The sequence below is a fragment of the Nicotiana attenuata genome, unplaced genomic scaffold, assembly GCF_001879085.1.
Source record: "Nicotiana attenuata strain UT unplaced genomic scaffold, NIATTr2, whole genome shotgun sequence".
Lineage (NCBI taxonomy): Eukaryota > Viridiplantae > Streptophyta > Magnoliopsida > Solanales > Solanaceae > Nicotiana > Nicotiana attenuata.
In genome coordinates this window covers 1,319,794-1,346,262 of record NW_017670258.1, presented here as the reverse complement: position 1 = coordinate 1,346,262, position 26,469 = coordinate 1,319,794, and positions in this window count along the sequence as shown.

Below are 26,469 nucleotides of genomic sequence, written 5' to 3'. Positions count from 1 at the left end.
AAAAGAAAATACTTTTATTCTTTGGCTCCAAGCTAGAATTCTTTGGTTCTAAGATTGAATACTTTGACTCCAAGATTATCCATGAACAAATATAGGCCATGTCGGGCGGTAAAAACTTATTTGTACCGGTTGTCTTCATTTAACCTTATCAACTTAATATTGTTACTTAAATGATCTAATGAGATGAGAATATATATTAATTAATCAAGATTTTATAAAAGAAGTCTACGTACAAATACATATCCTGCATAATTGAAATAAACATGTTTGTAAATAACTTTTTACCACCTAAGGCTAAGCTATGGGTGCAATTAATGCAACTGTACTATAATGTTTCATTTCACCCAATCCTTCTCTTTCACTTATCCTACTTCGTACATTTCCTTACCAAGGACATTGTCCCTTCAGAAAAATATAATAAATGGTTGATCTAAATTTTACGTTCGGACTATTGCATGAACAGTAGTTAGGGGCGGATTTGTGAACTCAATAATTTTTGCTCGAATTCTATATAACTTTAAAAAAATTCATTAAAAAGGGCAGCATGGTGCATTAAGTTCCCGCTATGCGCGGGGTCCGAGGAAGGTCCGGACTGCAAGAGTCTATTGACGTAGTCTTACCCTGCATTTATGCAAATGGTCACACGACAGCAACTTTACCAGTTACGCCAAGCCCCCCCCCCCCCCCCCATAAAAAAATTCATTAAATATCTATAAATATATAATTGTGAACCTCGTTATTATTGTATATTAACTTGATGTTGCTGTAGTAATCCATAAATTTCAAAATCTAAATCCGTATTTGCCCTAGAAATTAGCTGTATAATTCAATGACAAGCCATATAACCTTTACCAAAGAGTCCACAAACATCTTTATCATCTGAAATAGGCATATTTTATGAGACCACGTATACAGTTTTCTGATTATCATGCAACTTCCAGGAAGGAGAACTATAGTATAACCAACGAAATAGCAATTGTCGACACACCAAATACAGCCATATTGAAATATTAACCTGTAACTGTAAAGCCAATAATTTCACGAGGTCCAAAAAAAATTCCATTTTGGTATATATATAATTAAATCTTCTCGTACTCATTGCCTCAGTTAGCCCCAACAATCAATTATTAACAGTACTATCTTTCACTTTTCTTCTTTTCTGAGGCTTCTCCTAAAGGATACTTTTGCATCGGCTCGCTCTCGTTAGGTAATGTTGAACTGTTAATTTCTGTGACCGAATTATTTAATTAAGTTGTTAGAGAGAATATATACTTTTAACTGCTTAATTATATTATGTCTCACTAAGTATCGTTACGCGTGGACCTGATTCTCATTTATGTGGAAATTTTCTTCTTCTTCTTTTTTCCTTTTTAGAGAACTTAGGACCTCTGTGTGGGATATCCCACATTGATGGGATAGGGTCATTTGGTCTCCTTATATGGTCTTCGATAATCCTTGCATTGTAAGCTAGTTTTTGGTCGATAGTCCATTTCTTTATCTTGGTATCACAACAGTCTCATCCCAATACTTGATTTACTTGATGTTGAGCCCCCATATTATGTTGTCCATACTCCAGTTGGGTGTGCTGGAGGGGGGTATTGGATATTCCATATCCATGGGGACGAGGCGGATGCACACCTTAACAAGAGGGGTCACCGGCACTCGGTAACTTCCGCAAAAAATCCATATATACATGCAAATGTCTTCAAGAAATAGTCAAATATATTAGCCTAGGCCACGTATCAATCTTTATGAGCAGTGATAAATTTATATTGAATGTCATGGTGCCCCCGCGATCACTGAATCCTCGGTCCGCCTCTGCATGGGATGGAATCCTTTGGTCTTGCACAATGCTCAACTCCTAAGCTAGCTTATGGGTTCAGTTACGCCCATGGTCCTTTTTTTTTTTAAAATATTATCTATGCCTACTCTAGTACCATGTTGAATGGCACGACCGGCTTATCTAAAAGGTATAAGTTGTTTGATAGAAAAAGAGTTTTAATTATTTCATTATATTATGTCTCAACAGGTAAAATTATCGAGGCGAAATCAGCTCTTTTATGCATGGCGACTGTTGCTCATCTTGAGGATCCTTTTGGTTTTGAAGATTACTTTCCCTCAATGATTGAAACATTGGGTGCAGAAAGGTTCATGATGGAACTATGTAATGGTTTTTGCTTGCTGATGGATGTAAGCATAGGGCTTATAACATTTGAAAGCTTGAAGAGAAACACTATATTAATGGGATTGCATGAATTGAGAGATGATGAGCTAATTTGCATGTTGGCTGAAGGAGATTTGGATGGAGATGGAGCTCTTAATCAGGTTGAGTTTTGTGAACTCATGTTTAGATTAAGTCCTGGATTATTGTTTTGATGGACTTTTAATGTGCTTTAGGGTCCGAGCTAGAGTGTGACGTACAAGAGTAACTTTTACTTAGATTCTGTATTTGTATTAGGAAATCCAATAAGTATGTATAAATATTTAATTGTGAACCCAATAACTAAGACGAGCTATGAATTTGATGATAAATTTAGAACTCATAATAAATTGAATTGGAATCCTGGTTCTGCCTCTATTTTTCTTTGTTTATCTTTTCTAGCGGGAGTAAATTGTACTAATATCATGAGAAAATAATAGGGCGTCATGTGAAAGCTAATAGTTGTAAACCTTGAACGGCGATAAATCAGACACAAAGAAAAATATACTAAAATATGCATAAAAATATGGTTTGGCCAATTGGCCTACATATAAAAGGAAAACATAAGATCCTATTGAGATAAAATTCTCCCCCTAAACAAAACTCTCTAAACGACTACATTGTGGATACTATTGTATGTTCTAGTTGTGAGAATGATGTATTCAATTTATAAATGTCAAAAACTTTTCTCCCGAGACAAGGAATAACCAAATATGGAAGAGAATTATATTTTCCTTTCAGGAAAAGTAAAAGCAATTATGGTAATACTTTGACTTTCCTTTAAGAGAAAAGTAAAACTCAAATATGGTAAAAAAAAATCGGAGCAAAAACCCTAACAAATATGCATCGGGTGAAGAAGTACTCCAATCGAGGAATCTTCGTATGTCTTCTGATGCTGCAATCAGAGGCGAAGCTACAATATTAGTTACGGGTTCAGACGAATCTAATATCCATCCGTTTTAAAAAGTTAACACTATTTTCTTATTAGTCTGTTTAAAAAAGATTGGCACATTTCAATATTTCTTTATAAGAAGCATATATAGTGACACAAACGCTATGACAGATTTTAAACCATATGTTTCAAAAGTTTCACGGCCACACAAATGCTATGACTTATTTAAGACCGCATATCTCAAAAGTCTTCCCTTCTTTATTAAAGTTTGTGCCGAGTCAAGCTAAGATAATCTTTTTGAAACAGAGGGAGTAGTTTTTATTAGATCTAGTATTTGAGTTAGAAAATTCATTAAATATGTATAAATATTTAGTTAAAGATTTCAATAACTAATACGAGCTATGAGTTCGATGATAAACTCAAATCCCATAAACTTCAAATCCTTGCTCCTCTAAATTCAATACTGTGTGATGTGAAGCTCATATGTCCTTTACCAGTAACCTGAATCCATGAAATGATTTAAAGTTGAATGCAGTATATATATCATTACAGAAGAGGATAGGAACTTATGACAAACAACACTTTTGTTTTTGGAAATTCCTCACTAGACGTTTAAACAAATAGATCTTGAACAAAAGAAGAAGAATATAATCTAATAATACATCTAGTGGTATATCTGAATGGGATCGCTACGCAAATAGCCGGCCAGATTTATTGTTTACTTTTTCTTGTCGGTATATATAGATTAAACATTGATTATATACAGAGTTATATATATTATATATACATGATTATACATAGATTATACATCCGTCGACTATTTTTAGTTTAAAATATTATGTGGGTATTAATTCTTCTGTAATATCACATAAAAGTGAGGTTGTGGATATATTATATATACATGATTATACATATATTATACATCCGTCGAATATTTTTAGTTTAAGATATTAGGTGAGATTAATTCTTCTGTAACATCACATCAAAGTGAGGTTGTGGACAATGGACATAAGACGAAACTGGTAAAAGCCAGTTCATTGGATAATGCTAGATATCGTTATAGATTATGAGGTTTATTGAAATATGTAAACATGTGATCTTTCTTTATTTTATTCTGCCTTTTTCAACGCCACAAAGTTACCTTTTTGGTATAATTAACCATCTATATCTGAAATTTACGACTAGTTCAGATTCCCTAAAAATAAAATGAAATTTTTATACAAATAGTCGGTCAAATTTATTGTTATTTTTCTTAGTCAGTATTCATAAATTTATACAGCATCAACAATATCAACAATAACAACAAGAAGCCAGTGAATTTCCACACGTGGGGTTTGGGGAGATGAGATGTACGTAGCCTTACCCCTGCCCTAGAAGACAGAGAAACTGTTTCCGAAAGACCCTCGGCTAAATAAAAGATAAAAAGAAGTAATGGCAGCAAGTATAAACAACAATAAGATAAAAAGAGGACCGAAGCCAAGATAGCAATTAAAACGGTAATAATAGCAGTCTAAGAATAAAGGGATTACAAACTAACACTAATACTATCGAACTGAGGAAGACAAAGGGAAACACTCGATTACCCACTAACCTTCTACCCTAATCCTTGATCTCCACACCCTCCTCTCAAGAAATTAGATGATTCAGAGTTGGTCGCCCGAATTCATGCAGATGATGTGGACTATCACACGAAAATTTAGAAATCGTGTTGAATTCATGTTTTATGGCCCTAAAACGCAAAAAACAAGGAACGGTAATGGCGAAGTGATGTCAATTGTTCATTAGGTCATTTTTTATGGTTCCGCAAAATTTTAGGCGATTCGGAGCCGGTCGCCTAAATTCATGCAGATGGCGTGGACTATAGCATACAAAAATATGGAGATCGTGCTAAATTCCTATTTTATGGCCGAAGAATGGTCATGGAGAAGTGATGCCTATTGTTCATTAATTCATTTTTTATGGTCCCACAAAATGTTAGGCAATTCGGAGTCTTTCGCCTGAATTCATGCAAATGCCTGGGACTATAATACACGTATATTTGGAAATCGTGCTGAATTCCTATTTTATGGCCCTAAAACGCCAACAAATGAGGAATGGTCATGGCGAAGCGATGCCTATTGTTCATTAGATCATTTTTTATGGTCTCGCAAAATTTTAGGCGATTCGGAACCTGTCGCCCAAATTCACGACGATGGCGTGGACTATAGCACACGAAAATTTGAAAATCATACTGAATTCCTATTTTATGGCCCTAAAACGCCAAAAGATAAGGAACGGTCATGGAGAAGCGATGCATATTGTTCATTAAGTTAATTTTTATGGGCCCGCAAAATTTTAGTTGATTCGGAGCTGGTCGCCCGAAGTTTTGCAGATGACGTGGACTATAGCACATGAAAATTTGAAAATCATGTTGAATTCCTATTTTATGGCCCTAAACGCTAAAAATTGAGGAACGGTCATGTCGAAGAGATGACTATTGTTCATAAGGTCATTTTTTACGGTCCCGCAATATTTTAGGTGATTCAGAATCAGTAGCCTGAATTCATGCAGATGGCATGGACAATAACACACGAAAATTTTGAAATAATGTTGAATTCCTGTTTTATGGCCATAAAATTCTAAACATGAGGAACGATCATGGAGGGGTGATGCCTATTGTTAATTAGGTAATTTTTTATGGTCATATAAAATTTTAGGCGATTCGGAGCCGTTGCCCGAATTCATGCAAATGACATAGACTATAGCATACGAAAACTTGGAAATCGTGTATGGCCTTAAAATGCCAAAAAACTAGAGGAACGATCACGTCAAAAAAAGACTACACCAAGTGTCGCCACGTGTGCACCTGATTCCCATTTATGCAATATGTGGAATTTTTTTCCTTTTTAGGCAGTGGTGAAACTGAAACTCAGGACCTCTATGTTGGATAATATCCCACATCGGTTGGGATGGGGTCCTTTGATCTCCTTATATGGCTTTGAGCAATTCTTACATCTTAAGCTACCTTTTGATTTTGAGTTAGGGCGAATGTTTATCTTGGTATCAAAGGAGTCTCATCCTAATACTTGATTTACCATATATCGATACCCCATATAATATTATCCACGCTCCAGTTGGGCGTGCGGGAGGGGGGTGTTGGATATCCCATATCAGTGGGAATGGAATCATCTAGTCTTGCTCAATCCTCACCTCTTGAGCTAGGCTCAAGGCCCATTTGTTTATTTCTGCCCATTTGTTGTACATCTTGAGGGCCCTTTTGGTTTTGAAGATTACTTTCCCTCAATGATTGAAACATTGGGGGCTCAAAGGTTTATGATGGAACTATGCAACGGTTTCTGCTTGCTGATGGATGTAAGTATAGGGCTTATCACATGTGAAAGCTGGAAGAGAAACACTATATTAATGGGATTGCATGAACTGAGAGATGATGAGCTTGTTTGCATGTAGGCTGAAGGAGATTTAGATGGAGCTCTTAATCAGGTTGAGTTTTGGGAACTCGTGTTCGTGAGTCCCGGATTGATGGATAAATGACGTGAAATCAGTCACTGATGCTTGCGTCAGAATAGGTTATTGGAACACGCGCGAAATGTTTCGTGCACCTGGATTATTTATGGATGGATGACTTGGGACTTATTGGTTTGCGATTCTAATCCATATATTTTCTGTCTATTATTTTGATGGACTTTTAATTTGCTTCAGGGGCCGGCTAGAGTGTAACGTACGGGTAGTAGCTTTACCAGATTTTGTATTTATATTAGAAAATTTATTAAATATGTATTTAATTGCGAATCCAATAACCAAGACGAGCTAGAAATTTGATGATAAATTTTGAACTTGTAAACTTCATATCATGGTTGTCTCTATTTTCCTTGGTTTATCTTTTCTAGTGGGAGTAAATTGTACTAATATCATGAGATGCTTACTGCGGAGTATGTAATATTAATTGCTATACCTATTGTAAAATGAGAGTGCATCCATTGATTTCTATTTCATGTTGCTATTATTCTCTTCTGTTTTCTTAATGGATTTACGTTTATATACACTGATGCCTTAAAAAAATATTAAAATTTTTGACGGATTACAATATTATTACTCTTATTTTTGGTTGTTGTTTAACCAAAAAGTGTATCTTTCGGTCAAAGCCTATTTTTAGAAGAACTTGGGTTACTGATAACCAAGAAATTTCTTACTCTCTCAATTATATGAAAGGAAAATAACAAAAGTAAGTAAGGAAATAACTGATTGCAAAGTCAATATAGAGAAAAGCAGAAAAGTAATATGAATATATTCCAATATTGTCTCAGATGTCCTAACAAATGAAATCCTCTGCCCTTATATAGGAATTTACAAACATAACGTTTTCTCCCTTTTATGGCCGAATCATTATGAACGTTAATGACATTAATGATCCGTTATAATTGGCAGTCGTAACTGTTTATGGAGATTCTGTAACGGTTCCAATTCTTCTTCCTCATTAATTAAAGGTTCTTGAATATTCCCCTTCTTACTGTCATGATTCATTCAGCGCATATTTACTGAATGATTTAGACTCGAGCAACCGCATCCTTTCATCACGTGAGCGATTTGCTCGTACCTCTTATATCTCGTGCATCTTCTAATGCAATATTCCAGCTGTCACCTTCTTAGTGATCCACGTATCATGCCTTGTCATCCACGCATAATTCCACGTGTCATATTTATTTTCTACTAATACAGATAGTCCCCCCACTTGCCGAATATTCCACAATTGAATATTTGGGAAGTGGTATGTATTTATGGTGGGAATTTTTGCCGCCGTTTCTCATGTATCATTATGTCTTCTTCAGAACCAACGCAACGTATGTCACTTCCATTTAATGCATGTGCCACGTGGCCTCTGTCGATTGGGTATGTGACTCTTCAATGGTTTTTAGGGCTTTCTTGCGGCTGCGTCAGTCACGAAGTGACTGTTTCATTATGATGTCTCTATCATGACTCACTTTACATGACGGTTGCTTCTTCTTATAAATACCCCATGTGCCTTTAGTTTCACGAAAACCTTCAATCTACAGTATTCTTCTTCTCTAATCGTTCTTGTTCTTCAGTACTCATTATTTTCTTGCATCCATGTCTTCATCAAACCCCAATCCTTGCAGAACAATAATTGTAGATGAACTTCCCCCTTCAACTGCTCTTGTTAGGAGTAGAAGAGGTGGTAGGTTACGTAGCTTAGGGTCTTTATCTGTTCGTGGTTCTTCTTCTCAACCCAACGGTTTTACCCCTTCTCCATCTAGTACTAGGGCTTCTTCAACCCATAGGTCTTCTACCAGAAATAGGGAATCAAGTGAGCCCCTTCGAGAACCAACAGTTGATGAAATTATTCTTGCGAAATTGTCTTTCTCCACTGATCGTGAATCTATTAGAAACCAAGATACTTCTATGACTTCCCATGATGTCGATGTCTATCCCTCTCAGATTACTGATGGTTTGATTTTTCTTGTGCGAAGAGAATGCTACTGGAAACCTGATTTTTCAATTTTAATTCCTAGTCCAAACCAAAGGATAACTTCGTACCTAGCTGGTTACTCTTTCGTTTACACATATCCTTTCACTTTAGGTTTCAGACTCCCTATTGACCCAGTTATCATAGAATTTTGTCGTTTCTTCAACGTTTGCTTAGGACAAATTGGTCCTATTGTACGGAGAGTTGTTGCATGTTTACGATACCTATCCAATTTTGCCTCTTTACCCTTCCCCTCTCAACACTTGCATCATATTTATTCCCCTAAATTGTTCCGTTCAGGGGTTTTTACTCTCTCTGCCAGGAGCAAAAGGATTTTGGTTAGCCCTGAAGATGATAAGGACCGTGGCTGGTATGTCCGTTTCATTGCTGCTCCCACAAGTGGTTTAGTGGTGAAGAGAACATGCCTTTTCCAGAGAAATGGAATTTTGCACATAAGTTCTTTTTCATATCTTACTTCTTTTATGAAGGAGGAAGAAACTGACGATCTCATGGATGTTTCTTTTCTATTTTTAGCAACCATGGAAGTTTTTGATGAAATACCAGACTTCCGTGCTTGGGTAGAGAAGTTGTTATCGGTTGCTCTTATGGACAGAAGGTCTTGGAAATACCTTTCTCATAGGTTTGGCTGGAAAGTCAAAACACATGGTATCCTTCCCGTTAATTTTCTTCCTTCCTTTCGTATTTACTAGGAGATTTCTAACTTTTTTTTGTTAGAATTTCCCATTGGAAGTGTAAGCGAGCGTCTATTACTTCATCAAGGCTTTCTTTATCTCTTGCTCAAAAAATGATTTTAAATTCTTCATCGAAGAGAAAAGCTGAGAGAGCCCATGGCTCTGAAAGCAAAGAGGAACGAGAATAGGGTTCCTTAGTGCGCAGGCCTCAGGTTAGGAGGCGCGTTATTTCGGATGATGAAGCCACCCCTCCTCCAAGTTCAGTTCCCGTGAATGAGCCTGAAAGTGTCATTTTAACGAGCTCTGATGAAGAGATGAATGTTGCACCTCATGACTTTACCGATCAATTATTTTCCCATGCGTTTGATAATGAAGATTTTGACCTTGTTTCTGAATAAGCATCTCTCGCCTCCTTTCCAGTGTCTGCTCCTATTGGTTCTCAAGTTTTTTCTCCGGTCGTTGCTGCTACTGCTCCTCCCGTGGTTGTTTTCACTTCCTCAACTGTCCCTACTGCTACCACTTCTCGTGCTGAAGTTGATTCTTCCAGTAGCAATAGGATGATGAAAAAAGTTACCAATGAAGTCCCCGAGGATGATAATCTTTTGAAAAAGTCTGGCCAAGCCGATGTTGGCTAAAACCTCTAATTGGCCCAGTTGAGAAATCTAAGTTGGAAGGCCACAGTTCTTTAACATGGATAAATGATATTGTTCATTCATCTTTGAAGGTTTAAGCCTTAGCTTTTTTCCTTTGCTTCCCTCGTGATTTTTTTTATCTTTATTTGATAATCACTTCTTTCCTTTCTTTTGTAGATCAACTTGATTGGCACGGAGCTTATGAAGAGAATCGTCAATACTGAGCAGCTAGTCAACGATTGTCGTACGGAAGCAGACAACTGGAGGGAACAGTACGAGAGTGTCACGACCCAATTTCATTACAGGTCGTGATGGCGCCCAACACCGTTGTCAGGCAAGCTAACTCTACATATTAGTGAATTCTCGTTTTACTTTACCAAAACAGTTCCGACTATTTGTTCATTTGTATCATAAATAAGTGGTAATCAGCAATGTACAATAATAATTATACAAACCAAAAGAATAGTCTACTAATGTGTGTGCCAAGACCTGGTGTCACAAGTATATGGGCATCTAGTAGAATACACAAAAGAATAAATCTATCCTACTTTCTGAGCTAGAATAGACAGCCAAAAGTACAGAGAGACTCCATCACGCTGCTGAACGGGGTAGGACAAAGGCAGCTCCCCGTGGAATCTCGGGACTCGATCAAGAATGTGCACCAGACTGATAGCCAGATGTACCTGGCTCAGATTCTGTACAATTAAGTATAGAAGCGTAGTATGAGTACATAAACAACATGTACCCAGTAAGTATCCATTCTAACCTCGAAGAAGTAGTGACGAGGGGTCGACATGACACTTACTAAGGTCAATACAATTAATGATTTAAGATTTCACTAGCATGGATAATATTGGCAAAATAACAAGCTCAGAGTTTATAGAGATCAATATATATCAATTCCAGTCATGTCTTATATGATTTAAATTCAAGGCATTTATCAGAGTAACTCATGAATAAGATTTCACATAGATGTCATCCGCACATTATGCCGAGGTCGTATGGCCCGGTCCAACATAAAAGGAAATGTACACTGCCAGAGGGTCGAATGGCGCGAACCATAGATGCATCTATTTCTACCGAGGCGATCGGCCCGATCCACAAATATCAATTATCATCAAGAAGGCGCATTCATAGTCAAATATATTCATACAAGATGTCAAGTAAGTGCATACGTTCTTATACATTTATTTCCAACCCCTAACATGTCCTAAGTGATCTCATTAACATGAAAGGATATAGATAATTGCAAATATAGCATGATACGGGTCCTAAACTACCCGGACAATTAACATAATAGTAGCTACGCATGAACTCTCGTCACCTCGTGCGTACGTAGCCCCCACAATTAGCAACACATGATTAATTAACTCACCTATGGGGACAATTCCCTCTTACAAGGTTAGAAAGGAGACTCACCTCGCTCCAAAGCGTACTCCAATATCAAGAACGTGCTCAAACCCTCAATTTGGAGCCGAAGGATCCAAAACTAATTAAACAAGATAGGAACTAGTCAATATAAGCTCAAAAGTTCGCATTTTACTACTAAAGTAATTTCCCAACCCTAATCACAAGTTTCCTAAAATTCGACCTCAGGCCCACGTGCCCGGATTCCGAAATTTTTTGAAGAAAGTTGTTCTCTATAACCTAAGGATCAATGATATATGATTTCTACTTCATTCCATTACAAATTTTGTGGTTAAATCTAATTTTTATCAAAACCCTAGGTTTTGCTCTAACCCCATGATTTTTCCCTAATCTTTCTGTGTTAATCTACCCAAGACTCAAGTATTAAACTCAAAATAAGTAGGATGAACTTACCTCAAGATACTAGGTGGAATTTCTCTCTTTGGAAGCTCCCAAATCGCCCAAACAATGGCGGAAATATGTCAAAAATAACACATTCCCGTATTAAATGAAGGCACTGCCTTCAGCGATTTCCGCACCTGCGGTTAGAGGACCGCATCTGCGGTCTCACTTCTGCGAGAGGGGGTTCGCATCTGCGGAAATGGGCCACCGGGCTGGGACCGCTTCTGCGTTCTTTGGGCCTCTCCTGCGGAGCCGCTTCTGCGGAGAAGGAGCCGCATCTGCGGCTCCTAGGCTCCTCCTCCTTGGCCGCATCTGCGATTGGTTGACCGAACCTGCGGCTGACCAACTGCAGGTGCAGTTATGACAGATAACTGGAGCTTCAGCTCCTTTCCAATTTTTCCCACTTCACTCAAGCCTCGTCCGATTGACGCTCGGGGCCCCCGGGCCCCGCCCAAACATACCGACAAGTTTGAAATCATAAAACGGACTCGCTCGAACCCTCGTAACGCCCAAAACAATGCTAAATCTAAGAATCACCCCCTAAAACCGATTGAATCAAACTTATGAAATTCAAGTTCTTCAAATTGCCTCCAACGCAACGAAACATACTTATACTACTCGGATTGATACCAAATTTTGCGCGCAAGTCTTAAATGGCAATACCGAACTATTCCCGATCTCGGACTCCGTTCGGAACTCGATAACACAAAAACCCGCTCCAAACCAAATATTTAAGAACTTTAAAATCCTTAATGTATCAACTTTCACTATTAGGCACCAAAACGCTCCCGAGTCATCCAAAACCCGATCCGGACGTACGCCCAAGTCCGAAATTATCATACTAACCTGTTGGAATCTTCAAATCCGAATTTCGAGGTCGTTTACTCAAAACGTTGACCGAAGTCAAACTTGGCCTTTTAAGCCAATCTTAAGGAATCTAATGTCTCGATTTCAACCCAAACTCTTCCAAATCCCGAACCAACCATTTTCGCAAGTCATAAATCGGTAAAAGCAAGTACGGGAAGTCTTATTTAGGGGAACGGGGTTCTAAAAAGCAAAACGATCAGCCAGGTCGTTACATTCTCCACCTCTTAAACAAACGTTCATCCTCGAACGGGTTTAGATTCATACCTGAAGTGCCGAATAAGCGTGGATATCTGCTCCGCATGTCCTCCTCGGACTCCCAGGTCGCTTCCTCGACTGGTTGGCCCCTCCACTGGATCTTTACTGCAGAAACCCTCTTGGATCTCAACTGGCGCTCCTGCCCATCAATAATGGCAACTGGCTCCTCCTCGCAGCTCAATCTCTCGTGTAGCTGGATAGTGCTGAAGTCTAACACATGAGACCAGTCAGTGTGATACCTCCGAAGCATAGACACATGAAAAACTGGATGGACTCCCGATAAGTTGGGAGGTAAAGCAAGCTCATATACAACCTCCCCAACCCGCTTCAAAACCTCAAAAGGGCCAATAAACCTTGGGCTCAACTTGCCCTTCTTCTCGAATCTCATGACACCCTTCATCGGCGAGACTTTCAAAAGGACCTTCTCGCCGACCATGAACGATAAATCACGCGCCTTCTGATCCGCGTAGCTCTTCTGTCTAGACTGTGCTGTGCGAAGTCTTTCCTGAAGCAACTTCACCTTCTCCAAGGCATCTTTTACCAAATATGTACCATACAACTTAGCCGCTTCGGGCTCAAACCGCCCGATAGGAGAACGACATCGCCGACCGTATAAAGCCTCAAATGGGGCCATCTCGATGCTGGACTGATAACTATTGTTGTAAGCAAACTCGGCCAAAGGCAAGAAGTGATCCCACTGTCCTCTGAAGTCAATCACACATGCCCTAAGCATGTCCTCCAAAATATGAATTGTCTGCTCCGACTGTCCGTCGGTGTGAGGATGAAATGCCGTGCTGAGCTCCACGCGGGTCCCCAACTCACTCTGAACGGCTCTCCAGAAATGGGAAGTGAACTGAGGGCCTCTATCTGATACGATGAAAACAGGCACACCGTGCAACCGGACTATTTCCCGAATGTAAATCTGAGCCAACCTCTCTGAAGTGTAAGTAGTCACAATCGGAATAAAGTGTGCCGACTTGGTCAACCTGTTAACAATGACCCACACTGAATCAAACTTCCGCAAGGTCCGGGGTAACCCAACTACGAAGTCCATAGTAATGCGCTCCCACTTCCACTCAGGGATAGGCATCTGCTGAAGTAGGACACCTGGTCTCTGGTGTTCATACTTAACCTGCTGGCAATTCAAACATCTGGCCACATACTCCACTATGTCTTTCTTCATCCTCCGCCACCAATAATGCTGCCTCAAGTCACGATACATCTTCGTGGCACCTGAATGAATGGAATACCGCGAACTGTGTGCCTCCTCCAAAATCCTCTCCCTCAGACCGTCAACATTAGAAACACATAGGCGATCCTGGAGCCGCAGAACGCCATCCTCGCCAATAGAAACCTCCTTGGCATTATCCCGTAGCACCGTCTCTCAAAGAACTGCCAAATGCGGATCCTCGAACTACCGGGCCTTGATCTCCCCCAATAATGAAGACTGATCAACAACACACGCAAGGACTTGGCTGGGCTCTGAAATATCTAACCTCACAAGTCTGTTAGCCAAGGACTGAATGTCCAAGGCTAGTGGCCTCTCCTCTGCTGGAATGAATTCCAAGCTACTCATGTTCTCCGCTTTCCTGCTTAAGGCATCCGCGACGACATTTGCCTTGCCCGAATGATAAAGAATGGTGATGTCATAGTCCTTCAGTAGCTCAAGCCATCTACGCTGCCTCAAGTTGAGATCCCTCTACTTGAACAAGTGTTGTAAGCTGCGATGATCAGTGTAAACCTCACATGACGCCCCATACAAGTAATACCTTCATATCTTAAGAGCATGAACAATCGCAGCCAACTCTAAGTCGTGCACAGGATAATTCTTCTCATGAATCTTCAGCTGACGCGAAGCATATACAATAACTCGCCCCTCCAGCATCAATACACAACCCAAACCAACGCGTGAAGCATCGTAATATACCGTATACATCCCCGAACCGGAAGGCAACATAAGAACCGGTGTTGTAGTCAAAGCCGTCTTGAGCTTCTGAAAGCTCGTCTCACAATCATCGTACCAGCGGAAGGGAGCACCCTTCTGGGTCAATCTAGTCAGAGGTGATGCAATAGATGAAAAGCTCTGCACGAATCACCGATAATAACCTGCCAACCCCAGGAAACTCCTGATCTCGGTCACTGAAGTAGGACGTGGCCAACTCTGAACTGCCTCAATCTTCTTGGGATCCACCTTAATACCCTCTCCTTAAACAATATGCCCCAAGAATGCCACTGACTCTAGCCAAAACTCACACTTGGAGAACTTAGCATGTAGCTTCTGCTCCCGCAAGGTCTGAAGCACTACTCTCAAATGCTGCTCGTGCTCCCCCAGGCTACGTGAGTATATTAAAATGTCGTCAATGAAGACGATGACAAAGGAATCAATATAAGGTCTGAATACCCTGTTCATCAAGTCCATAAACGTCGTTGGGGCATTAGTCAAGCCAAAGGACATCACCAGAAACTCATAATGGCAATATTTGGTACGGAATGCAGTCTTCGGAACATCTGAGTCCCGAATCCTTAACTGATGGTACCCTGATCTCAAATCAATCTTAAAGAACACCCTAGCACCCTGCAGCTGGTCGAACAAATCATCAATGCGCGGCAACGGGTACTTGTTCTTGATGGTAACCTTGTTCAACTGGCGGTAATCAATGCACAGCCGTATGGTGCCATCCTTCTTCTTTACAAACAACACTGGTGCACCCCAAGGTGACACACTTGGTCTAACAAACCCCTTTGCCAACAACTCTTCAAGCTGCTCCTTCAATTCCTTCAACTCTTTTGGAGCCATACGATACGGTGGGATAGATATAGGCTGGGTACCCGGAGCCAAATCAATACAAAAATCAATATCACGATCCGGTGGCATGCCAGGAAGGTCAGAAGGAAACACATCGGCTAACTCCCGGACTACTGGAACTGAATCAATCGTCGGAGACTCTGCGGTGGTGTCCCGAACATAAGCTAGATAAGCTAAACACCCCTTCTCGACCATATGTCGAGCCTTCAGAAAAGAAATAACCCGGCTAGATGTATCAACTGAGGAACCCCTCCACTCTAACCTTGGCAACCCTGGCATTGCTAATGTAACAGTCTTGGCATGGCAATCTAAGACGGTGTGATGTGGAGATAGCCAATCCATGCCCAGGATAACCTCAAAGTCGGTCATGTCAAGCAACAGGAGATCCGCTCTAGTCTCGAAACTGCAAAATGTGACCATACAAGACCGGTAGACCCGATCCACAACCACAAAATCGCCCACTGGGGTGGACACATGAACAGGAGTGCCCATAGGCTCACGAGGAATAACCAGGAAACGAGCAAACAGAGATGACACATATGAATAGGTAGACCTGGATCAAATAGCACCGAAACATCTCTACCCCAGACGGAAATAATACATGTGATAACGGCATCTGAGGCCAACATATCTGGTTTGGCCGGAAGAGCATAGAATCTGGCTGGAGCGCCGGCTGGCTGGCCTCCACCTGACTGAGCAGTAGCTGGCTGACCTCTCCCTGTCTAGCCTTCACCTCTAGGACGACCTCTACCTATCTGTCCCCTGCCTCTAGGCGGCTGGGCAATCGGTGCTGTGATCGTGGGCTGCTGGCCCTGCTGCACTGCCTTGCCCCGAAGCCTGGGGCAGTATCTCCTCATATGACCAAGGTCTCCGCAATCAAAAGAACCCCGCGGTGCGGCGGCCTGCTGCCCCGATGGCTGACCCTGATGGCCTGTAGACCCACTAGAAGAAGCCTGAATAGCCAATGGACGGTATGAACCCTCCGGCATAGCACTGAAATAAGAACTAGAAAAACCCTGGGGACCTGAATACCCACTGGAGGAACCCTGAATAGCTGGCGGGCGATATGAACTCTCTGGCATGACGCTGAAATAAGGGCGCACTGGAGCACCCCGAGCAGGTAGTAGTGCTGAATATGGGGGTCTGCTGGTCTGACCCCTCCCAAATTGACCTCTACCCCTGGTCGGGGCACCTCTGAACTCTCCGGAGAATCTAGCCCTCTTGTCCTGCTGCATCTGCTCCCTACCTCTCAGACGGTAGCCCTCAATCCTCCGAGCAATCTCCACCACTAGCTGATAAGGAGTCCCCATCTCCACCTCTCGGGCCATGTTGGCCCTAATGCCAGAATACAGCCCTGCAACGAACCTCCGCACCCTCTCCGCATCCGTAGGAAGTATCATCAATGCATGGCGGGATAACTCAGAAAACCTCGACTCATAGTCGATCACAGACATCTGACCCTGCTCAAGCTGCTCAAACTGATACCGTAGCTCTTCCCTCTCAGAGGGTGTATATACATGTCCAGAAATAACTGTGTGAACTAACTCCAAGTGATGGGAGGAGAACCTGTTGGCCTGCCAAGAACATACGACTGCCACCATCTACGGGCCTTGCCCTCCAGCTGAAAAGTAGTGAAGTCAACTCCATGAGACTCCAATATCCTCATGTTGTGCAGTCTGTCCCTACACCTATCAATAAAATCCTGGGCATCCTCATGAAGCTAACCCCCGAAGACATGAGGGTGTAGCCTGGTCCATCTGTTCAACAAATTCTGCGGATCACCATCCGCAGCTGGTCTGGGCTCGGGTAACCCTGCAGCAACTGCCTGAGCCCCACCTACAGGTAGTGCACCCGGAGTCTGATATACTGTAGCTGCATGTCCAGGAGCCTGAGCAGTAGGGGTCTGTGCTCCCCCTCCCGCCTGTGACGTGGCTGGATCCGTTGGAAATAAACCATCCTGAGTCATGGTGTCCATGAACCGCAGAATACGGCACATGACCTCCAAAAAACCCGATGTTGTCATGAAGTTCGCCGGGGTAGGCTCAGGTGCAAGCACCTCGCCCTGCTCCTCAATGATGGGATCTCCGGCAAGATCCGCCGGTGGTGCTACTGGGATAGCTCTGGGATGCCCTCGCCCCTACCTCGGGCTGGTTCCCCCCCCCCCCTCGACCTCTGCCTCGGCCTCTAGCAACGGGGGGAGCAGCTCCTCCCAAGTCTGGAACAACTGCCGTGCGCGTCCTCACCATCTTTGAGAGAATAGAAGAGGGAAATTCAGTATACTAACCACTGCACGATAGGAAATGAAGAAAGAGTAGTTTCCTAACACCCTATAGCCCCTCGAAGATAAATACAGACGTATCCGTACCGATCCACAAGACTCTATTCGGTTTGCCCGTGACTTGTGAGACCTACGTGAACCTAGTGCTCTGATACCATGTTGTCACGACCCAATTTCATTACAGGTCGTGATGACGCCCAACACCGTTGTCAGGCAAGCCAACTATATATATTAGTGAATTCTCGTTTTACTTTACCAAAATAGGTTCCGACAATTTGTTCATTTGTATCATAAATAAGTGGTAATCAGCAATGTACAATAATAATTATACAAACCAAAAGAATAGTCTACTAATGTGTGTGCCAAGACCTGGTGTCACAAGTATATGGGCATCTAGTAGAATACACAAAAGAATAGATCTATCCTACTGTCTGAGCTAGAATAGACAGCCAAAAGTACAGAAAGACTCCATCACGCTGCTGAACGGGGTAGGAGAAGGGCAGCTCACCGTGGAATCTCCGGACTCGATCAAGAATGCGCACCAGACTGATAGCCAGATGTACCTGCCTCAGATCCTGTACAATTAAGTACAGAAGCGTAGTATGAGTACATAAACAACATGTACCCAGTAAGTATCCAGTCTAACCTCGAAGAAGTAGTGACGAGGGGTCGGCATGACACTTACTAAGGTCAATACCAATAATGATTTAAGATTTCACTAAGCATGGATAATATAAGCAAAATAACAAGCTCAGAGTTTACAGAGATCAATATATATCAATTCCAGTCATGTCTTATATGATTTAAATTCAAGGCATTTATCAGAGTAAGTCATGAATAAGATTTCAAATAGATGTCATGCACACATTATGTCGAGGTCGTACGGCCCGGTCCAACATAAAAGGAAATATGCACTGCTAGAGGGTCGAATGGCACGAACCATAGATGCATCTATTTCTGCCGAGGCGATCGGCCCGATCCACAAATATCAATTATCATCAAGAAGGCACATAAGGCGCATTCATAGTCAAATAAATTCATACAAGATGTCAAGTAAGTGCATACGTTCTTATACATTTATTTCCAACCCCTAACATGTCCTAAGTGATCTCATTAACATGAAAGGATATAGATGATTGCAAATATAGCATGATACGGGTCCTAAACTACCCGGACAATTAACATAATAGTAGCTACGCACGGACTCTCGTCACCTCTTGCGTACATAGCCCCCACAATTAGTAACACATGATTAATTAACTCACCTATGGGGACAATTCCCTCTTACAAGGTTAGAAAGGAGACTCACCTTGCTCCAAAGCGTACTCCCAATATCAAGAACGTGCTCAAACCCTCAATTTGGAGCCGAATGATCCAAAACTAATTAAACGAGGTAGGAACTAGTCAATACAAGCTCAAAAGTTTGCATTTTAACTACTAAAGTAATTTCCCAACCCTAATCACAAGTTTCCTAAAATCCGACTCGGGGCCCACGTGCCCGGATTTCGAAATTTTTCGAAGAAAGTTGTTCTCTATAACCTGAGGATCAATGATATATGATTTCTACTTCATTACATAACAAATTTCGTGGTTAAATCTAATTTTTATCAAAACCTTAGGTATTGCTCTAACCCCATGATTTTTCCCTAATCTTTGTGTGTTAATCTACCCAAGACTCAAGTATTAAACTCGAAATAAGTAGTATGAACTTACCTCAAGATGCTAGGTGGAATTTCTCTCTTTGGAAGCTCCCAAATCGCCCAAACAATGGTGGAAATGTGTCAAAAATGATACATTCCCGTATTAAATGAAGGCACTACCTTCATTGATTTCTGCACCTGCGGTTAGGGGACCGCATCTGCAGTCTCGCTTCTGCGAGACGGGGTCCGCATCTACGGAAATGGTCCAGGCGGGTTGGGACCGCTTCTGCGGTCTTTGGGCAGCTCCTGCGGAGCCGCCTTCGCGGAGAAGGAACCGCATCTGCGGTTCTTAGGCTCCTTCCCCTTGGCCGCATCTGCGATTGGTTGACCGCACCTGCGGTCTCGCACCTGCGGCTGACCAACCACAGGTGCGGTTATGACAGATAACTGGAGCTTCAGCTCCTTTCCAATTTTTCCAACTTCACTCGAGCCTCGTCTGATTGACGCTCGGGGCCCCCGGGCCCCGCCCGAACATACCGACAAGTTTAAAATCATAAAACGGACACGCTCGAACCCTCGGAACGCCCAAAACAATGCTAAATCTAAGAATCACCCCCAAAACCAATTGAATTAAACTTATGAACTTCAAGTTCTTCAAATTGCCTCCAACGCAACGAAACATACTTATACTACTCGTATTGACACCAAATTTTGCATGCAAGTCTTAAATGGCAATACGGAACTATTCCCGATCTCGGAACTCCGTTCGGACCTCGATAACACAAAAAACCCGATCCAAACCAAATATTTAAGAACTTCAAAATCCTTAAGGAATCAACTTTCACTATTAGGCACCAAAACGCTACCGGGTCATCCAAAACCCGATCCGGATGTACGCCAAAGTCCGAAATCATCATACGAACCTGTTGGAATCTTCAAATCTAGATTCCGAGGTCATTTACTCAAAACGTTGACCGAAGTCAAACTTGACCTTTTAAGCCAACCTTAAGGAATCCAATGTCCCGATTTCAATCTAAACTCTTCCAAATCCCGAACCAACCATTCCCACAAGACATAAATCAATTAAATCAAGTACGAGAAGTCTTATTTAGGGGAACAGGGTTCTAAAAAGAAAAACGACCGGTCGGGTCATTATAGAGAGTCTTCAGTTGGAAAAAGAAGTTTTGGATGAGGAGAAGTGTGCTTTGGAACAGCAAGTACAAGTGATGGCAAAATAATTGGCGATTGAAAAAGCCTCTTCCAGTCAAGTGGTCAAGGACAAAGACATTCTTGAGTCTTCATTTGCGGAGCAGCTTTCTAAAGCTACCAAAGAAATTAGGGGTTTGAAAGAACTGCTTAATCAGAAGAAGATTTATGTCGGGGAGCTTGTTCAAACGCTCACTCAGGCTCAAGAAGACCTCCGTGCATCTTCAGACAAGCTCCAGTTCTTAGAGAGATCATTTTCCCCTTTGATGGCTTCTTATGATACTTCTTTGGCTGAAAGAGAAGAGTTGGAGGCTGAAATTGAGCAATGGGAAAAAGATTACTTGGCCCTTGAAGACAAATCAACTCTTGATATAAGTTGGGCTTTTTTGAATACACACCTCGAGACTTTGATGGAGGCTAGCCAGGAAGGTTTTGACTTGACTGCTGAGATTGCAAAAGCTAAGGAAACTATTAAAAAAAACTCAACAACGTTAGAACTTTTCCTCACCTGAGGTCGGTGTTCCCGAAGGTGATGAACTTACTCCTCATGAAGTTGATGTTCAAGCCTCTTCTGCTCAAGTTGTATCTTCTCCCGTTGCTGATGATACCTTATAGGATTCTGCCTCTCTTGCTGCTGATAGTAGTGCTTTAGATCCTGCCCCATAGTGTTCTGTGAACTTTTGTTGGGAAGTTTGTTTCTTTTTTTTTTTTACTTTTGGAATAATTGGCAATGTTTTACCCCTGGTCTGTTTTGGGGTTTGTTATCAAAATTCATTGGTTTTAACTAAGTTTATATTTAGTTTTAGCCAGGTTTAATATATAATATTTCGTTTGAGTTTCTGTTCTACTCTTTCAATTTGCATTTAAAAATTCTTTAGTATTTCGTGATTTTTGAATAGACACGAATTTTCATAAAAGATGGCCCTTTTATAAACGACACTAATGAAGAAGACGTCTCAAATTCATATTGGTGTAAACGTATGAAAGAAGTAGGAAAATACACATTTCAAAGAAATCTCTTGAATAATTTGAGGAAGTTTTGTATTTTGAACTTCCAAATTATGTAACACTTTACATGTATCCAAGTAACTTTTTGTACAACATCTACAACTCTTTCATAACTGTTTTATTATAACACATTTCACAAAATTCTAGGGTATATTTTGCAACCCATGACTAAACATTGCCTTTAACATTAGTACTCGTAGGATCTTATAATTTATGTCCGCGAGTTTACACTTTATGAAAGCTTAATACAAAAGGTTTTTGATTCAGACTTGTTTCTTGGCTCTTGATAGGCTCGTGACTTTTGATTTTTGGGTCGATCCAGGCTTGAACTGACTTTTAGTCTTCTTTCTTCTTTGACTTGCAGTCTTCTTTGCCTGCTACCTATATTCCCCCAAGTGAAAGAGCTTTGAAGTATGAAATCTCGAGCACTTGATTATTCCTTCCATTTAGATGATGACTGCTTAACCCTTTTTATTTTCATCAGAAAGGTTGTAACCCATACTGGGGATAATTTTGCATCCCGCGTGTCTTTTAGGTCTAATATCATCATTTAGTGTGGGCTAGCTTTGTGCCTATCATCTAAAATGGTTAGTATGATTAAAAAAGAATAAATCTAAACCTTGCATAAATGATACCTGACCGGGTGTTCTTCCTTTTAGAAGTAATACTTCTTCAAATGAACAGCATTCCAATTGTCGTTCATTGTTTCTAACTCATATGCACCCTTTCCAGCAATACCTCGAATCCTGTAAGGTCCTTCCCAATTTGGACTCAATTTTCCTGCATTGGCCGCCTTTGATGATTGAAAAACTTTTTTGAGTACGAAGTCCCAATCTTGAAGTATCTAAGATGAGCTTTCCGATTGTAATATCGCTCAATAATTTGCTTCTGCACTGACATCCTTATTATAGCCGATTCTCTCCTTTGTTCAAGCAAATCAAGATTTATTCGCATTTCCTCATTTGATTCTTCGGTTGCTTGGGTGTATCTTGTACTTGGTTCATCTATTTCAACTGGGATTAAGGCTTCAGCACCATACACAAGTGAGAATGGAGTCTCTCCCGTACCTGTTTTCGATGTCGTCCGGTAAGCCCATAAGACTCCTGGTAACACTTCTGGCAACTTACCTTTTGATTCCTCTAATCTTTTCCTCAAGTTATTAATAATAAACTTGTTTGTTGATTCGGATTGTCCATTAGCCACTGGATGATAAGGTGTTGATGTTATCCTTTTAATTTGCCAACTCTGAAAGAATTCTGAGACTTTCGCACCTATGAATTGCGGGCCATTATCACACACGATTTCTTTTGGAACTCTAAACCGGCATATGATGTTTCTCCAAAAGATGTCCCTGACTTCTTTTTCCCGCACCTGTTTAAAGGCACCTACTTCTACCCACTTGGTAAAACAATCGGTTAGTACTAGTAAAAATCATACCTTTCCTTTGGCTTGTGGTAGTGGACCCACGATGTCCATTCCCCACTTCATAAAAGGTCATGGTGTGATAACCGGATGAAATAACTATGCTGGGCGATGCATGTTGTTACTATATCGTTGGCATTTGTCACATTTAGCCACAAAGCTTTCCGCATCTTCTTCCATTTTTGGCCAATAATATCCTGCTCTAATTAGAGTTTTTTACCAAGGATCTTCCTCCTGCGTGATTTCCACAGTGTCCCTCATGTACTTCTCTTATCACATACTTTGTTTGAGAAGGTCCAAGGCACCTTTCTAAAGGTCCACCGAACATCTTTCGATATAGGTTGCCACAATCCAAACAATAACGGGCAGCTTTTCGTTGAAGTGTCTGAGCCTTTTTCTTATCTTCAGGTTAAATTATTGAAATTTACCTCGTTTTTGTCCTGATCGAGTGCCGAATGAAACAAATGTATTACGGAAGCATTTTCTTCATTTGTCACTTCTACAGCGGATGCTAGATTAGCCAGCGCGTCTGCTTCAGCATTTCCTTCCCTAGGTATTTGCACGATTTTCCAAGATTAGAATTGCCTGATTAAGTCTCGTGCCTTTTCCAAATATTGCTGCATCCTCACCTCTCTAGCTATATAAGTCCCTTGCATTTGATTAACTACAAGTTGTGAGTCGCTCTTGATTATAATCTGCACTATTCCGAGCTCTCGTGCCAATTCCAGGCCTGCAATTACAGCTTCATATTCTGCTTCATTATTAGTAATGGGATGGCACTTTATTGCCTGCCTTATAGTTTCTCCCGAATGTGGGATTAGAACAATGCCTAAACACGCTCCTTTAACATTCGGGGAGCCATCAGTAAATAGGGTCCATGTACCTGGATTAGACCCATTGAATACCTGCAGTTCCTTTTCTGCTTCTGGTACTATTCCTGGGCTGAAGTCTGCCACGAAATCTGCTAAAACCTGTGATTTTATCGCAGTTCTAGGTTGATATGTGATATCATACTCACTTAGTTCTATAGCTCACTTGGCTAATTTACCTGATAGTTCTTGCTTATGCAAAATATTTCTTAAGGGGTAAGCGATCACTATAGAGATAGGGTGACATTGAAAATAAGGCCTCAACTTTCTAGATGCCATGATTAGTGCTAAAGCAAGTTTTTCTAAATGAGGATATCGAGTTTCAGCATCTAATAAAGACTTGCTAACATAATAAATTGGAGATTGTTTACCTTTGTCTTCTCGAACTAACACTGCACTTACCGCCATTTCTGACACGACGAGATAAATGAGTAGCCTTTCTCCATCCTTCGGTTTAGCCAGCAATGGTGGGTTTGACAGGTACGTTTTTAGATTTTTGAGTGGTTGTTGGCATTCCTCGGTCCACTCAAATTGGCTTTGCTTTTTCAACACTGAAAAGAACTTAAAACTCTTCTCCGAAGATTTAGAAATAAACCTTCCCAATGTTGTTATCCTACCTGTCAACCTCTGCACCTGTTTTTTGCTCGTGAGTATGTCTGGTATTTCTTCAATGGCTTTAATCTGTGCTGGGTTTACTTTAATTCCTCGGTTAGAAACAAGGACACCTAAAAACTTACCCGAAGACACGCCAAATGCACACTTTTCAGGATTTAACTTCATATTGAATTTGCGGAGAATTTGAAATGTATCTAACAAATGTTGGATGTGATCCCCTGCCTATGTTGACTTGACTAGCATGTCATCGATGTAGACTTTCATAGTTTTTCCCAGGTGTTCTTGAAACATTTTCGTTACTAACCTCTGGTACGTGGCTCCAGCATTCTTTAGGCCAAAAGGCATGACTTTATAACAGTAAGTCCCCCTGTCTGTAATAAACGAAATTTTTTCCTCATCTAAAGGATCCATTTTTATCTGATTACAACTTCAATAGGCATCTAAAACTCAACAATTCATGTCCTGCAGTAGCATCAATTAGTTGATCTATGTGCGGTAAAGGAAAAGAATCTTTAGGGCAAGCTTTATTCAAGTCAGTATAGTCTATACAAACTCGCCATTTACCATTCTTTTTAGGCACCACTATAGTATTAGCTAGCCAATTAGGATATTTTACCTTTCGGATAGACCCGATTTTTAAAAGCTTTTGTACCTCATCCTGAATCACCTGGGTTTTGAAGGATCCTTGCTTCTTTTTCTTCTGTTTGACAGGTGGTTATGTTGGATCTTCATTTAGCTTATGGGTCATCACCACCGGTGGTATTCCTGTCATATCTGAATGCGACAAAGCAAAGTAGTCTGCATTAGCTTTTAAGAATTCAATTAACTTACCTTTCATCTCTGCACTCAAGTTAGTTCCGATGTAAACTTTTCTGTCCAGCCAATGTATAAACAGCACCACCGCTTCGAGTCCTTCAATTTTTGTTTTGATATTTCGTTCTCTTCTGGATCTTGAATGATATCAGGCCTTGAGTCTACATCCGTTTGCCCATATCCAATTGAGGTTTGTGTTGCTAAATCCTCAACTGAATTCTGTAATTGATATTTTTTGTCTGCACCATCGTTCTTTATGCTTGAATCCACCACTGAATTGATACTTCTAGAAGTTTGCTGATCACCACGGACTTGTCTAATTCCCCATTGTGAAGGGAACTTAATAACCTGATGTAAAGTAGATAGAACGGCATCCATCTCATGAATCCAAGGTCTACCTAGAATCATATTATACGCCATGTCCGTATCTATCACTTGAAATTTTGTATCTTTGATTACTCCCTCTGCGACTGTGGTGAGCATTATCTCCCCTTTTGTAACAATGCTCGAATTGCCGAATCCAGTAAGGTACGTGCTTTAGGCACCAATTTATCATTGGCTTGCATCTCGTAAGAATGATATTTATAGAGCTACCTGAATCAATCAAACTCGTTTCACGTTAGTATCACGTACAAGTAAAGATATTACCAGTACATCATTATGAGGGATCATCACGCCATCTGCATCTGCATCATCGAACGTTATGATGTCTTCTTCCAAAACTTGGCGAATTCGCTTTCCGTAGGTAACTGTGACTTTTGACATCTTTTTTCCAGCCGTATACGTCATACCGTTGACCTCCTCTCCTTCGCTTATCACATTAACCGTTCTTTTTGGTGACGGAGGTTTTGGTGGCTCATGTCTATTCTTCATATACGCTTGCTTACCCTTCTCACTAAGCAAATCGGTTAAATAACCTTGTTTTAACAAGTGTTCTACTTCACCTCAGCAAAAGAATCAATAGAATTTTTCGGTAAAAGAGA